Genomic DNA, 15,497 nt, shown 5'->3' with positions numbered 1-15,497 from the left:
TGTTCACATCCCAACATAGTTTGGGCATAAACATCTGCTGCAGCCAGGATGGAGATTTGACTGTGGGAGAGAAGTGGGCTGGGTGATTCTTTTTCCTTTGTTTATACAGTGCTTTAGAAGAGTTTTTTTTTCATACTTCCCAATTACATTCAGGAGGTGAAAAAGGTATTTCAACCAGTTTAAACTTTTCCTTGGAGAGACTTAGATGCTGGTCTTTTTGCAAAAAAGATTCCCTTGTTTTGCTTTGTTATTATATTAGATTAATGTGATCCATTTAGGTTATCCATTATCCATTGTATTTTATAGTGAGATCATCCTAAATGGTTTTAATTGTATTAAATACTTCTATTCCCACACATTCACAGTGATAAATACCTCAGCATACCCTTTCTCCCAGTGCTTCTCCTGTATTCAGTGTGTTTTCTTATGAGTGAGACTGACTATCCCACACAGCTGCAGAGACAGGAATAATACTCATTTATGGGTCCGGGATTCTTTTTTCTGTTATCACTTGAAAGGATTTTTGCTGAAACGCGTTAGTGTGACTGGGAAGGACCTGTGCCATTTGGGAAACCGGGCAGAGACGGTGAGACATCACATGTTTAGTGTTCTTAATCCGGATTTTGGGATCATTGGTTATGTGTTTTCATCCTGCCTTGGTGTGAATGCCCTATTTGGTATGCAGGCATTTTGCTGTATGTGTGTGTAATAAATCTTTTCATAATTACACTATGGGATATTCTTTCTATTAATTGTTTTTGAGGAACTTTTGGTCGACGCAGAACCCCTATGCAAGGGTACATATCTGACCAGAATTAAGATTGAAGGGACACGGATATCTAAAACCTACATGTAAGTAGGAAGAGCACATTTTTATACCTACTTACATCCACTGAATGGTCCCTTTCTTTCTTTTTGAGGAAAAAGTAAAGAAAAACCACCTCCAAAGGAGAATTTACTTGAATTCTCCTAGAATACACCTATGGACTGAGGGCCTGATTCAGAGCCGGACGCTATTTGCGCTCATTCGTTCAGAAAAAGGGGCCGGATATTTAAATAGAGCGCTCGCTCTTTGCGGTCTTGACGCCTCTATGTCTGAACGAGTGAACGAAACATGCGGTCGCTATTTTAAAAAAAACGCCCCCCTGGCCGCTCGCATCCTACGTCATCTCCGCTATTTATTAGATTAATCGAGTACATCGAAAGGCGTATGAACTGCTCGCAGTGCTTGTGGTAGCATTTTCCTACCGCAATCATGCGAGCAGTTCAGGCTAAAAGGCAACCAAGTGACGTGGCCGATGACGCTGCTTTGTTAATTATGCACACCCTTAAAACGCCCGTTTTGACCGTTTGGCACGCCTGCGTTCGGATCACCACTCCCCGTTTTCAAGCACCTTCCCCTGTTACCACCCACAAACGCCTCATCCTGTCACTCAATTTAGCAGGCATTCGCTATTTTCCGAGCACACAATTTCCGACCGCAATGACTGGTATTACAACCCATGCGCAGTTGTGCGAACATCGCTCGGAGCGAACGAGCGGCCGCTTACGAGCGGCTCTGAATCAGACCCTGACTTCCAGGAAATTCAATTATTACGGACATTTTAAATCATTGGTGCCTTTAATGTTTTTGCGCTTGGTATATTATATTTTGTGTTTTACCCCAAAAAAGTACTTTCCTTTTGGGGGCGAAAAAGTGGGGAGACAAGCATAAAACTAACTAAATAGACTTCTTTGTGTGCTGTAAGGAGGGACCAAGCGTTTATTGGGATTGCAGATGCATGTATGAGGGTGGTTTTTCACGTTTTTTAAAACTTTAGAGACTTTAAAATATGCTAGCACCCATATCCAAGGACCCCAAATTTGACAGGACTATTATTTTCACCAAAAAATACAGCTTTATGCCATTCTTCACCACTTGTGCAAAGACGCTAATAAGAAGCTATTGAAACAACTTAAGTACCCCAAACAGTATTATCAGGACTATTCGGACACATCTACATTGATACACAATTTTAGTGCAATTTGGCGCATGTCCGGCGGTTGGAATCCCGATACCAGCATCCCGGCAGCAGTAGAAATCCTGATCGTCCTCAGGTAAGTATTAGCTAACCTAATTCTACCCCTAACTCTCCCTTAGGGGTGCCTAAACCTAACCCCCCCTTCCCCGCCGCCTAAATCTAAGTCCCCCGGGGGGGTGCCTAACCGTAACCCCCCTTCCCCTAGCCTAAACCTAACCTCCCGGGGGGGGTGCCTAACCCTAAGTCCCCCCCCGGGAACCCTAAACCTAGGCACCCCACCCCCCCCGCGCGGCTATCGGTGCCCGGCGTCCCTGTACTGTACTTGCATGTTTTTGTATCCATATCAATTTATATGGTGTCTGTACTTAAAATTAATTTTGTTCATTTTATGCCCTTGTGGCACTTTATAAATAAAATAAAATGTATTATTTATTAACATTTACTTATACAGTGCCAGGATATTCCGTTGTGCTTTACAATCGGGATAATATTAATAATAATTATAATATTAAAAGTCAAGTAATACTAATGGTATTTTCTTTAAATACAATGTCTTGTGAAGAAAACAATGCTAATTTGTGTGAGTGCTGCATATAAAATTGTGATATTGATGTTGAAATGTGATTAGGCTTACCATTCAATGGGGCAGATGTATGAAGCTCTGGAAAGTGATAAAGTGCAGAGTGATAAATGACCATCCAATCAGCTCCAAACTGTCATGTTACAAGCTGTGTTTGAAAAATGACAGTTGGAAGCTGATTGGTTGGTCATTTATCACTACACTTTATCACTTCCCAGAGCTTCATACATCTACCCCAATATCCCTTTAAACCGGAACACTCATGAATTACACATGTTCTGGCACTGGCTGACTTCAAGCCTGCAATCACCTGGTTTTAATAAGCCAATTCATGAGTGTCCCTGTTTAATATGTATAATATGTTAAGCCTAAATGTGATGAACGATAATGTGGATGAGATTAGACCAGGTATAAGGGAAATCCTGAGCATTGATAGAGTTAATATTTTATCCCAAACAAATATAACATTTCTTCGGCAGATTAAGCAATTAGAATTTAACTCCAGCAATACACACCTTCAATTAGAAGTGCTATAATTGTTACAGTACATTCATATGCAGGCTTGCCGACATTTAGCTCCCTCCTTCCGGGAGAGAGCTGTCGAGCTTACACAGCAGGGGGCGTGGTGTGGTCAAAGGGGGCAGGCCCGGCAGCTGATGCATCATTGGGGGCAGAGCATGGGGGCGTGGCAGCGCGAACGCGTCATCGTGGCTCTGCCCCCTCTTCACAATGCCAAGATTAATGGTATTGTGGAGCAGGGGGCGGAGCTACGATGACGCGATTCAGCACAAATCGTGTCACCAGCCCCCCCGCTGCCGGGGTTTATACTTTCAACTGAGGGGTGGTGCGGACACGTCGCCGGAGGTCTGGAGGCTTGCCTGCCTTCCCGGGAGGCCGGGAGTGGTTCCCGATTTTCGGGAGGCTCCTGGCCAAATCAGGAGGGTAGGCAAGTATGTTCATATTTGAAACTACACATAATGCCACAATGTACAATACCACTATTGATTGGTGCTGACTTGTGAGGTCTAAGTAAACTCCAGTCTTCACACTCCGACAGGAGAGTATTTGATTTCACTGTTGTTGCTCTGATGTTAGCATTATACCCCTTTCACACTAGCGGCAAAATATTGTACGTGAACCCAGGTTTTTGCTTAGTCTAAAGGGGTCCTTAAAAAAAAAAAAAAAGCCGGGTTGAGCGACCTGACATCTCAACCTGGGTAGTTAGAGGGGTTGAACCCGAGATCTACCTGTGTCGCGGTGCAGTATAAACGGATAACCCGGGTCTACTGACCTGGGAAACATTTACGTCATAGGGCCAGCGCTTGGAGATGATCTCACTGCACCGATGTGGCCGACTCGGGAATAAGCTGCCTGTCTGAAAGGTGTTGCATCTGGGTTGGACCTGCATTCAAAATCCCGGGTGCAATCCAACATTTCTACTTCAGGGTCCATAGGGTATCCACAGGATACCTTGGGGTATAGGTGTGACGTCAGTCGCAGGGCACCAAAGAGTTAAGCTTTCAGCCTCCCAGGATGCACTAGGTCCCCCTCCTATACCCCGGGCCAAGGCACCTCAGTTTAGTTTGGTGCCCGGCCGGAGTCGGGTGCACCTGTTGGAGTGGGGGCTAGAAGAGCCCCTGAAGCTTATTCTTCATGCAGCTGTGGCTGCACATCTGGATGAACAGCATGGACAGTCAGTCCTGACGTCCATGCTGTCTTCCCTACACCCCGCCGGTACCAGAACGCCGGTACTGATCCGGGGATGCTGGTGGGCGTCTGGGGTCACAGCTAGCGGTGACCCCAGATGCTCCGGACCATGGCCGGATTCAAGGGGGACAGAGGTAAGCAGCGGGGTCCCGCGGTGGGTCCCCGCTGATCACATGGTCCTAAGTCCCCAGGCAGGGGGCTCCCTGGGGACTGGCTGCAGCGTGGAGCCAGGCGACCAACCTGCGCTTCCACTACCCCCTGGGACAGCGGACCGCAGCAGAGCGGTAGCGCTGCGGCGTCCCAGGGGTTAAATGCATGCCAGGGGAGCGCGCCTTCCCTGTCTCACAGCCGGCGCCTCCCCCGCTGCACACAGCCCTCTCTGCATGCTGCCGACTGGTCCTGTGGCAGCGCTCCTCCCCCAGGCCAGCCTCCTCTCTGCTCCTCGGCGGCCATCTTCTCCAGAACGCATGGTGAACGCTGCTGGAAGCGCTGGACGGAAGCATCGTGGTCTGGGTCCCCCCGCATACCTCTCCTCCGCTGTGGTCAGGTCTGTGTATGCAGCGCTGTGTCCTACCAGGCCCTGTGTCTGTGTAGTTGAGTGATCAGCGCTGTTAGTGCAGGAATTGTTATTTCTCTGCATTGTATGTGACTGTGCTAGCGCTGCTGCCTGTAACTTTTCTTCTCTAAACTGTCAGCTTTATTACTGTCCCTGTTCTTCTGCTAAAGCCCTTGCGGTGCGGTGCTGCAGGGTGGTCTCTCGCCTATTTAATACTTAATTGGTGAGAGAGGTCACATACGTGGTGCCATCATGTCTGAAAGTGATTTTCCCCTCCGGCTACAGTGTACCACGTGCAAAGTACCGTTAGCGGAGGGGGAGGGTAGCGCGGAGGGCCTTTGCTGGCAGTGTTTGTCCATGGCGCGGCCTATTACGGTTACAGCACCGGTACAGGAGCCGCCCTGGGCTTGTTTCGCTCAGGCGTTAACAGCTTTAGTGGGCCAGTTAGCTCCGCAGCCCGCGTTTACTCCGAGGGGTTTGTCCCAGCAGTCTGTGGTGTCGTCACCCATGCAGGGGTTCCCACGACAATTGGTGGTACCCCACAGTCTCCCTATTTCCCCGCTCCCGGGTTCTCAGGAGCCAGCGTGGGTTAACTCCCTGACGAGTTCTGTACAGCACTTGTCGGATGTGTTGCAAGGGGAGTCTGTGATGCGGCCTCATAAAAGGCCGGTGGCGTCTCTGTCCGCTCCTTATGAGGATGACGAAGGGACGTCTGATGATGGGGAGATTCTTGATCCTTACGATCAGGAACCTCTCCATACTAAGGACGCTGATGCTAAGTCCAAAGTATATATTCCTGGACTTATTCGGGCAGTCCGCACAGCCTTGGTGATTGAGGACGAAGTTCCCCCAGCGGCTAAATCTAAGTATGCCTTTTTCAAAGATGTGAAGGGCGATGCCACAGTCTTTCCTCTTTCGGGTCAGTTGGTGGACCATTTAGAGGAGGCGTGGAAACAACCTGGCAAAAGATACCAGCCGCAGAGACGCCTGGCGGTGGCTTATCCGTTCGCGGATAATTATTTTGCTAAGTGGGAATCCCCTCCACAGGTGGATTCTCACGTGACCCGTCTTGTCCGTAGTGCCACATTGCCGATGCCATCCATGTCCTCCCTTAAGGATGCTACGGACCGCAAGGTAGAAATCTGCCTGAAGTCCGCTTATTCCCTTGCAGGGGGGGCAGCACGGCTGGCTATGGCCATTTGCTGGGTTGCCAGAGCGATGGAGCGCTGGGCGGATTCATTAGAGGCTTCTTTTGAATCCGACTGTCCGGCCGAACAGGCGGAGTTGATTGGCAATCTCCGTGATTCGGCCACCTACATCAACGAGGCGGCTCTAGACATTAGTACTCTGGTGTCTAGAATTTCTTCAGCAGCGGTAGCTGCTCGTCGCACCTTGTGGCTGCGATCCTGGAAGGCGGACGCAGATTCCAAGAAAGGTCTGGAAGCGTTGCCGTTTACCGGAGATTTTCTCTTCGGTCCGGATCTGGATAAGATTGTGGCCACGCTGGCGGCAGCCAAATCTGCTTGTCTCCCGTCGGCCGCTGCTCCTTCTGGTTCGGGACCATCGTCCTTTCGGTCATCTAGGGCCCAGGGCAGGCCCAAACCACAGTCGTTTCCTCGACAGGCTGGCCCTAAGAAATCGGTCAAGCCCCGGAAGCAGGCATGGAGTACCAGACGTCCGGCCCCCAAGCCAGATGACAAGCCTGCGGCCTGACGGTCCGGGCCTCCCTTTGGGGGATCCCAGGGTGGGAGGCCGCCTGCTACAGTTCGCCCAGTGTTGGTCGACCACTACGACAGACACTTGGGTTCTGGAGGTGGTTTCCCACGGATACGCCCTCTCCTTCCGGCACAGACCCCCGGCTCGCTTCTTCACCACGGGTCTCCCATCAGACCGGAACAAGGCTACGGAGCTGCGGAAGGTATTGCACACTATGCTCCAGGCTGGAGTTATAGTGGCGGTTCCATTCTCCCAGAGGGGCCAGGGTTTCTATTCAAATCTATTTTTGGTACAGAAACCCAATGGGTCATATCGTCCGATTCTCAACCTCAAAGCACTCAACAAGTCTTTGCGGGTCCCGAAGTTTCGGATGGAGACCCTACGGTCCATCATTCTGGCGCTGGAACCTGGGGACTACTTGGTGTCATTGGACATACAGGACGCTTACCTGCATGTCCCTATTCTTTGGCGCCATCAACAGTTCCTCAGGTTTGCAATCCGCAGCGACCACTTCCAGTTTCGGGCGTTACCTTTTGGCCTGGCAACAGCACCACGTGTTTTCACCAAGGTGATGGCGGTCATGGCGGCTTCTCTGCGGCTGCAGGGAGTCCGCATGTTGCCGTATTTGGACGACCTGTTATTGGTGGCAGGATCTCCAGAGCTCCTGTTATGCCACTTGGACCTGACCATTGCACTGCTGCAACGGCACGGCTGGCTAATCAACTGGCAGAAGTCCACTCTAATCCCGTCTCGGAGGATTCTGCATCTTGGAGCCTTATTGGACTCGGGACAGCAAAGGATCTTCGTGACGGAGGACAAGATCTCTGCTTTACAGTCAAGGTTGCGCAGTTGCCTGCACAGCCGCCGGGTGTCCTTACACTCGGCGATGAGGTTACTGGGCTCCATGGTGTCGGTGTTCGACATGGTGGAATACGCCCAGTTTCACTCCAGACCTCTGCAGCACCTGATCCTGTCCAAGTGGAACGGGCTGACTCAGTCTTTGAAGTCCCAGACGATTGTGCTCACCCAGGAGGTTCGCCTGTCCCTTGCGTGGTGGTTACAGACGACCTACCTCAACAAGGGACGTCCGTTCTGGGTTCCAAATTGGGTCCTGTTGACAACGGACGCCAGTCTTCGGGGCTGGGGAGCAGTTTCGGGTCCACACTTGTTCCAGGGCAGGTGGACGCCGACAGAAGCGGAGCTTCCAATAAATATCTTGGAACTCCGTGCGGTCTTCAATGCTCTCCAGCAGGCACAGCGGTTTCTCCAGGGTCGCCCGGTGCAGGTCCAGTCGGACAACGCTACCACCGTGGCCTACATAAACAGGCAAGGAGGAACTCGCAGTCGGGCGGCTCTCGTAGAGGTCTCTCGGATCCTGGTTTGGGCGGAGTGCAATCTTCCGGCCATATCAGCGGTCTTCATCCCGGGAGTGCTAAATTGGGAGGCGGACTTTCTAAGTCGCCAGGACGTTCATCCGGGGGAATGGTCCCTGCACCCGGACGTTTTTCAACTACTGGTGGACAGGTGGGGTCTTCCAGAAATCGACCTCATGGCGTCCCGGCACAACAACAAGTTGCCGGTGTACGGGTCTCGCACAAGAGACGAAGGGGCGTCTCTGGTGGATGCTCTGTCCGTCCGGTGGACGTTCCGGTTCGCATACCTGTTCCCTCCGGTCTCCCTTCTTCCACGGGTAATCCGGAAATTCAAACAGGAAGGAGGGACGCTCCTGTTGATAGCTCCCGCGTGGCCCAGACGGCACTGGTTCTCAGACCTTCAGGGTCTGTCCGTGGACAGTCCTCTGCGGTTGCCGCTACGACCGGACCTTCTGTCTCAGGGTCCTTGCCTTTACCCGGACCTGACTCGGCTGTCTTTGACGGCGTGGCTGTTGAGACTGCCATGCTGAGGTCCCGGGGGTTTTCCAGCTCTGTGGTGCGTACCATGTTACGAGCCCGGAAACCGTCTTCCGCGAGGATATACCATCGCGTGTGGCATACGTTCTTCCAGTGGTGTCGACCGAGAGGTTATGCACCGCGGGAGTTTCGTCTGTCTCGGATTCTCGCCTTCCTGCAAGCGGGACTAGATCATGGGCTTCGCCTTGCTTCTTTGAAGGTACAGGTTTCGGCCCTATCTGTCTGGTTTCACCGTAGGATTGCTACAATCCCGGATGTGCGCACCTTTATGCAGGGTGTTCTCCGCATTCAGCCGCCCTTTGTTCCACCTGTGGCGCCTTGGGATTTGGCTGTGGTCCTGAGGGCTCTCCAAGGACCGCCGTTTGAACCACTGGGCTCAGTGGATCTTAAATGGCTAACAGCTAAGACTGTTTTCCTTCTGGCCATTGCTTCGGCCAGACGTGTTTCTGAGTTAGGGGCTCTTTCTTGTAGACCCCCTTTCTTGGTTTTTTATGGGAACAGGGCAGTGCTCCGCACTCGGCCCGAGTTTCTTCCCAAAGTTGTTTCCCAGTTTCATGTTAACGAGGAAATAGTTGTTCCGGCCTTTAACTCACCGGGTCTTTCCGTGGGTGAGGCCTCTTTGGATGTTGTGCGGGCCTTAAGGACTTATGTTGACCGCACTTCTTCGTTTAGGAAGTCGGACGCTTTGTTTGTCCTCTATGGCTTCCGTAAAAAGGGTTGGCCTGCTTCAAAGCAAACTTTGGCAGCCTGGATCCGTATGGCTATTTCTGAAGCTTATCTTCATGAAGGCCTACCGGTCCCTCCTTCTCTGAAGGCTCATTCCACTAGGTCTGTGGGTCCTTCGTGGGCAGCTCGACGTGGTGCCTCGGCAGTTCAGATCTGCAAGGCTGCTACTTGGTCTTCTGTCCATACCTTCGTGAGGTATTACAGGTTTGACACCTTCGCCTCTCAGGATGCTTCCTTCGGGCGGCGGATTCTCCTTTCTGCACAGGAGCGTCCCCACCCTTAAAGGATACTGCTTTGGGACATCCCCAAGGTATCCTGTGGATACCCTATGGACCCTGAAGTAGAAAATATGAGATATGGTAAGAACTTACCCTTGTTATCTCTATTTCTACGAAGTCCATAGGGTTCCACAGGACTCCCGCCCTGTCGCACCTGTGCTGCAGATGGGCTTTGCTCTGGTCACCGGTTTTCCGTCTCCCTCTGGTGAGAATGTGATTCTTGTATGTGTCCAGATCTTTGTTCTCTCTCTTCCTTCTCCTCCTCCGGCCTATGGCTTGGTAACTAACTGAGGTGCCTTGGCCCAGGGGCGGGGTATAGGAGGGGGACCTAGTGCATCCTGGGAGGCTGAAAGCTTAACTCTTTGGTGCCCTGCGACTGACGTCACACCTATACCCCAAGGTATCCTGTGGAACCCTATGGACTTCGTAGAAATAGAGATAACAAGGGTAAGTTCTTACCATATCTCATATTTTTGATCTAAAAGGGGTATTACTATGTTGCTGCTCACAGACAGGAAAATGATTGATACAGGCTAAGGTTGTGAATAGCAACTCAGGTAGAATATATAAATACAAAGTCCATAAACAGATAAATCTAATGGTCAAAGTCACAAGCAAACAAACATGGTGAACGACAAGCTGTTTAAACACTCGGTAATACATGAGTATATTATATAAACTTGCACAGTCGTAAATTAAGTTTAAATAGGGGCCAGTTTGACTTATGAGTGTGGCACCAAGATGAGGGGGGACACAAGGTGCACCAACTGGGAACGTTAAAAAAAAAAAAGAACATTTACGAATGCGCACCAATAGCTGTACTCAGAACTGGGAATCCACATTTTTCCATCATTACCCACTAGCTTTACCATGCACAATAAATATGTGGGAAGTCATGGGTAAAAATTTACTATGCAGCGGTTTTCTCATTTCGAAAACTTTGGAAACTGCCATCAATTGATGGCGGTGTCAATGTCAAATTCAATGTCCTTACACATCTTTGCTGCAGTCACGCTAAAAAGCCCCTCTCTGTGCACCAGTTCCTGTGAGACCCTACTAGCGATGAGCGTCTTTTTTGTCAAAAATGTGTCTAAGTCGGGATGCGACTAGGACGTACCAGCACACAGTGCTGATTAATTTGACAATGTACACTCTGTGTGCGATTGAGTCTCTAAATCTGTACACAAAGTGTTTACAATGTAGCGGCCACAGCTTTTTTCATTCCAAGTTCCGTCGTGCTTCATATTCAGACTCAGGTGCACACAGATATACAAGTGTTGCATAATAAATGAATCAGCACAGTTTGCTGGTGCGTAAGACACCCGGCTCTAACAGAGTAACATGGGATCTGGCGGCTCACTCACACCAGGCAAGTTGCACTGTGGGCGTATTGAAGCTAGATGTATGAGGACACATTTGTATTTACTAAAGGTTGGTTTTGTTGTCTTAAACCGAAACCACCATCAATCCCTGGTGGTTTCTAAATGACTACCCGTCTGGCATGTTTTATTTGTCAGTGGTTTCTATTGAAACCACTGCGGCATCGAACCTAAATAGACAAGTACTGCAAAACTCGCAATGATCTGTGCAGGCTTTATTATGTCTAAAAGGATAGTAATAGTTTAAAATGTAAAAAAAATGTGAGCCCCCCCATCCCCGTCCAAACCAATAAACAGCCCTGGACCTCTGAGCCTGGTCTGGTATTAGAAAATAGGGGGAAAAAACTGTTTGGGGTTCCCCCTATTTTGCAATATTCAGCATTAGGCTGAACCAGCTGTGGGGATAATCCTATAGCAGGGAGACACAGCAGGCAGATCCCCTGCCACAACGTTAGCCAGCCCCAAACTGGTCAACCCAGGACTGAAATCCCTCGGATAGTCCCACCCTTCCCCCCAATAAAAAAATTTGGTCCCCCTCCCCAAGGGCAACCAGCCTTCCCTGCACCACTGGTGACTGTGGTTGCGGGGGTAATGGCATTATTAAATAATATTTTTTTACAGACAGGTGACCTACAAGTCCTAGCAAGCCTGCCCCAGCATGACGGCACTTGTAAAGCCACAAGTGCCAGCATGCCCAGACATTAAGGACCTGCTGGAGCTTGTAGTCCACCTGTAAAAATGGACCCGGACACCGACTGTTTTTTTTTTACTGAATATAACTCCCCCACACAGCCCCGTTCTCCACTTTAATGCTCACAAAATCCTTGTATCAGGTTCTCTTCAATTCATGTAGCATCCACAGATCTTTGCAAAACGAAAAGTCAATTGTTCCCTTGTCGCATGTGACAGTTTACTCCTGGTCACTGCCATTGAAATGAATGGGGAAGGTCTGATTGGCTGAGAGCATGGGATCTGCAGTTCTCAGGCAATCAGTGCTTCCCCATTAATTTCTTTTTTCAAAGATCCCTGGATGCTTACATGGACGGAGAGGACCTGCTTCATTGCTTTTGTAAGTATTAAAGTGGAGAACGAGGTATGTGTGGGGTAGGTTTTTTAATAAAAAAATGACAATACTCGCCCTTAATGTCCGGGCATGCTGTCACTTGTGGTTCTACAAATGCCATCATGCTGGAGTAGGCTTGCTGGGACTTGTAGGCTGCCTGTGAAAAAAACAGGATTAAATCTGCACAGATCAGAGGCTTCTATTTAATTTTTTCTATGGTCTAAAACATTGATGGTGCTTTGAGATACTGGGCCTGATTCAGACCCGGTCGTGAGCGCTCGCAACCAGGTCGATGGTGGCCCACAGCGCATGCGCGAGACCCGGCTAGCGAAGGGCAATCCGTCACTCCGGGTCTCGCACCAAAGGGGGCAAGCTGTTGATGTTGAGTGACAGCTCGCCCCGTTTGGTGGCTGCCCAAATGGAGGCGTTCCCGAGGGAATGCTTGCCGTTTGGGGGCGACCCCACTGACATCACGAGTGATGTCAGTGGAGAGCTTCCGGCTCTGTTAGAGCCGAAAGCTCTCTGGGGCTTGCGATGAACGAGATCCTACCACAAGGGTCTCGTCGCAAGCCCGATGGTCAAGGGTCTCGTTCATCTCAAGCCCCAGAGAGCTTTCGGCTCTAATAGAGCCGGAAGCTCTCCACTGACATCACTCGTTATGTCAGTGGGGTCGCCCCCAAACGGCCAGCGTTCTCTCACCCACAGCTATGCGAGCGGCCAGGAGGCCGCACAAAAAAAAAAAAATAACGCCCAGATTCAGAGCGAGCGCTTTTTCAGAGCGTCCGGCTCTGAATCAGGGCCACTATTCTAAAGTGTGCTTTCTCTGTGGTTTTGGTCTTAGTAAATAAGCAGATAGCAATGTTGCCATTAGTTTGAGAGCAGTGATACCACAACATTGGAGACATCTTCAACTTTTTCCAGTTTTATGGAAAATTAATAAATTTCAATATAGGCTGTGGGCCGTATTCAATTAGCGGCGAAAAGCCATTGTTTGCGAAAAAGTTTAGCCGGTGACGTCATTTCGCCAGCGGAAACTTATCCCCGTATTCAATTGTTGCAACTTTTCACCGGTGCGAAGACGCAATGCCATGTACCCGCCGGAAAAGTTTCACCTATGGATAGCTGTTGGAAAAAAGTGCAGAATTGCTGTTTTGGGGTGCAAAGGTATGGAAACCACCCTGCACCCTTAGGACAGGTCCCCAAAGGTAAACTGCATCAAAAAGAATTAAAAAAATAATTAAAGAACACCCCAAAAAATTACTTTGTAAAAGGGGGTGGAAAAGTTCAAAGTAGAGGTACAACTTAAAAACTAGCGAAATAGACTTTGGGGGGTCTGCAAGTATGGGGGAGGTTTTTTTTTTTATTGCAGGTGTTTGCTGAAGGTGCGTTTTTAACGCTTTTTAGGACCTCACTTTAGCAATTTTTAACCACGCTTGCACCCATTTTCATGTACCCCAAATTTGCTGGGACTACTTATTTTTGCCCAAAAAACCTGCAAAATGCTATTCTTCAAAGACGCAAAATAGCACCAATTGAGAGCATTTAACCACCCCAAATACCTCCAGCAGGGGTAATCGGGGGTATCCATAGTGATCCCCCATGTTAGTGCATCTTTTGGGAGGTATCAGGCTGATTTCCCTATATCTGTCAGCACTTTTCGCCCGTTTGAGTTTCGCCCCGAATGCGTTTTCGCGTCCTTTGGAATTGAATATGAGGATAAGCGGGGACGCGTGCGATACTTTTTGGCATGCAAAACCAGAGATGTTGGCGAAAAGTCCGGGACTTTTCGCTTCTAATTGAATACGGCCCTATGAGTTGAAAACAATGGGGCTACAATTTACTGCATCAGCATCTTCCCCTCATTAAGTGACGTATACATCAAGATTATGTCCAAACTGTGATGGTTAGTCAGTACCTTGACTCAAAAGCACCAGGATCCAGTTCCCCATTATTGGGTCTGGCAGTGTCAGCTTACTGCCATCTGTGTCCCCGCTGGCTGCCTTCGGTATCACTGAGACCTGTAACTGGCAGTTCCTGCTGTTCTGCATCATGGGCTCCGCCATCTTGGACGGTATCTGAAAAATCAATCTCCAGCAACTCCAGTCACATAATTCATCCAGCCTATCAGTTCTAAGTGTGCCCTATTTAAATCAGGAGCTGCTGACTACTTATTGCTAGAACAACAGCTCTCTCTCTCTCTGAGGATCTGTAAGCTGGCTCCTGGTTCAGTATCTGTCTCAGTGCTATCCAGAAAACCTGTTCCAGCATTGCTTCAGCAGTCTGTTCAGTGCTATCCAGAAAACCTGCTCTAGATTTGCTTTCCAGCATTCTGTTCAGTGCTGCACGGGAAAATATATCATTATTTGCTTCACAAGCATTCTGCCTCAGTGTGTTCCAGTACATCTGCTCCAGTATTTGCTTCACAGCATTCAGCTCCAGTGCTATCCAGAAAACCTACACCAGTATTGCTTCATAGCATAATTCATTGCAGCCTGCCTATTGTGCTTCCGACACCCAGTTCTAGTTCATTGAAGCCTGTCCCTAAGCATCCTATATTCTGCTAGAGCCGCAGGTAATCCTGCTACCCTGCATCTGTTCTCAATACAAATCGCTAGCAAGTTTTGTGCTGCTAGTATACCTGTATGAGGAGCAGCATTATTAAACCACCCAACTTCTTCCACACTCCAGCTCTAACAGCTAGCCCAAGGGACCCCGACCTGAATGAACAAAACCTTATGGTGCGTACACACTAGATGATATGCTCCATGAGCGATATCGTCAAGTGTGTCCCCGGCACGGTGTGCTCAATGTCGTTATTGACGACATTGAGCACACCCGCTGAACCATATCATTAACGATATCGTTCAGCGCCGGGCTCTCTCCCCCATTCCATAACATGCAGCAACCTGACGACATCGTCAGGTTGGCCTGCATGTTAACCCGATGAACGATGATGACGAACGACCCGCGGGAACGCGCGTCATCGTTTTTGTGTTAAAAATGGATGATGAAGTGGACGACTGAACGATATCATTATCGTTCAGTCGTCCACTTTAATCGCCCAGTGTGTACGCACCTTTGCTGATGTGACACTTGAGAGCTGAAAGACTTGCAATAATCTTCCATGAAGTTCTAATATGAGCATTTTAGAAAGGCGGTAGTATGGGTTGTCTCTCATTATGGCTGTGATTGTGTCTGCTTGTTCTGTTGGAAATTGTATCTACCCAATGAATATCTTTCATGCAATTGTTAACTATGCATTGACTGCAATATCCCATGTCTCAAAATATCTTTCCACTTTTCTATGTTTCTTTGATGCTTAAAACCTTCATAAAGATCTAATTTAAAAAAAAAAAAAAACGCGGATCTTTATGAAAGAGCAACTACATTTGGTTTCCGTAATCAGTGGTCATTCCCACTACTGGGTACACACGTAAAGATTTTCTGTCCAACCATCCAACTAGTTGACTGGTTGTAATGAAAATCTGGTAACGTATGGGAGTAAATGATGATCAGCAATTTGCTCCTAAATGCCAGAAAACAGATGAAAATGGACGTCAG

Source organism: Taudactylus pleione, unplaced genomic scaffold (assembly GCF_031769625.1).
Source record: "Taudactylus pleione unplaced genomic scaffold, aTauple2 ptg000179l, whole genome shotgun sequence".
NCBI lineage: Eukaryota > Metazoa > Chordata > Amphibia > Anura > Myobatrachidae > Taudactylus > Taudactylus pleione.
This window is presented reverse-complemented; position numbering follows the sequence as displayed.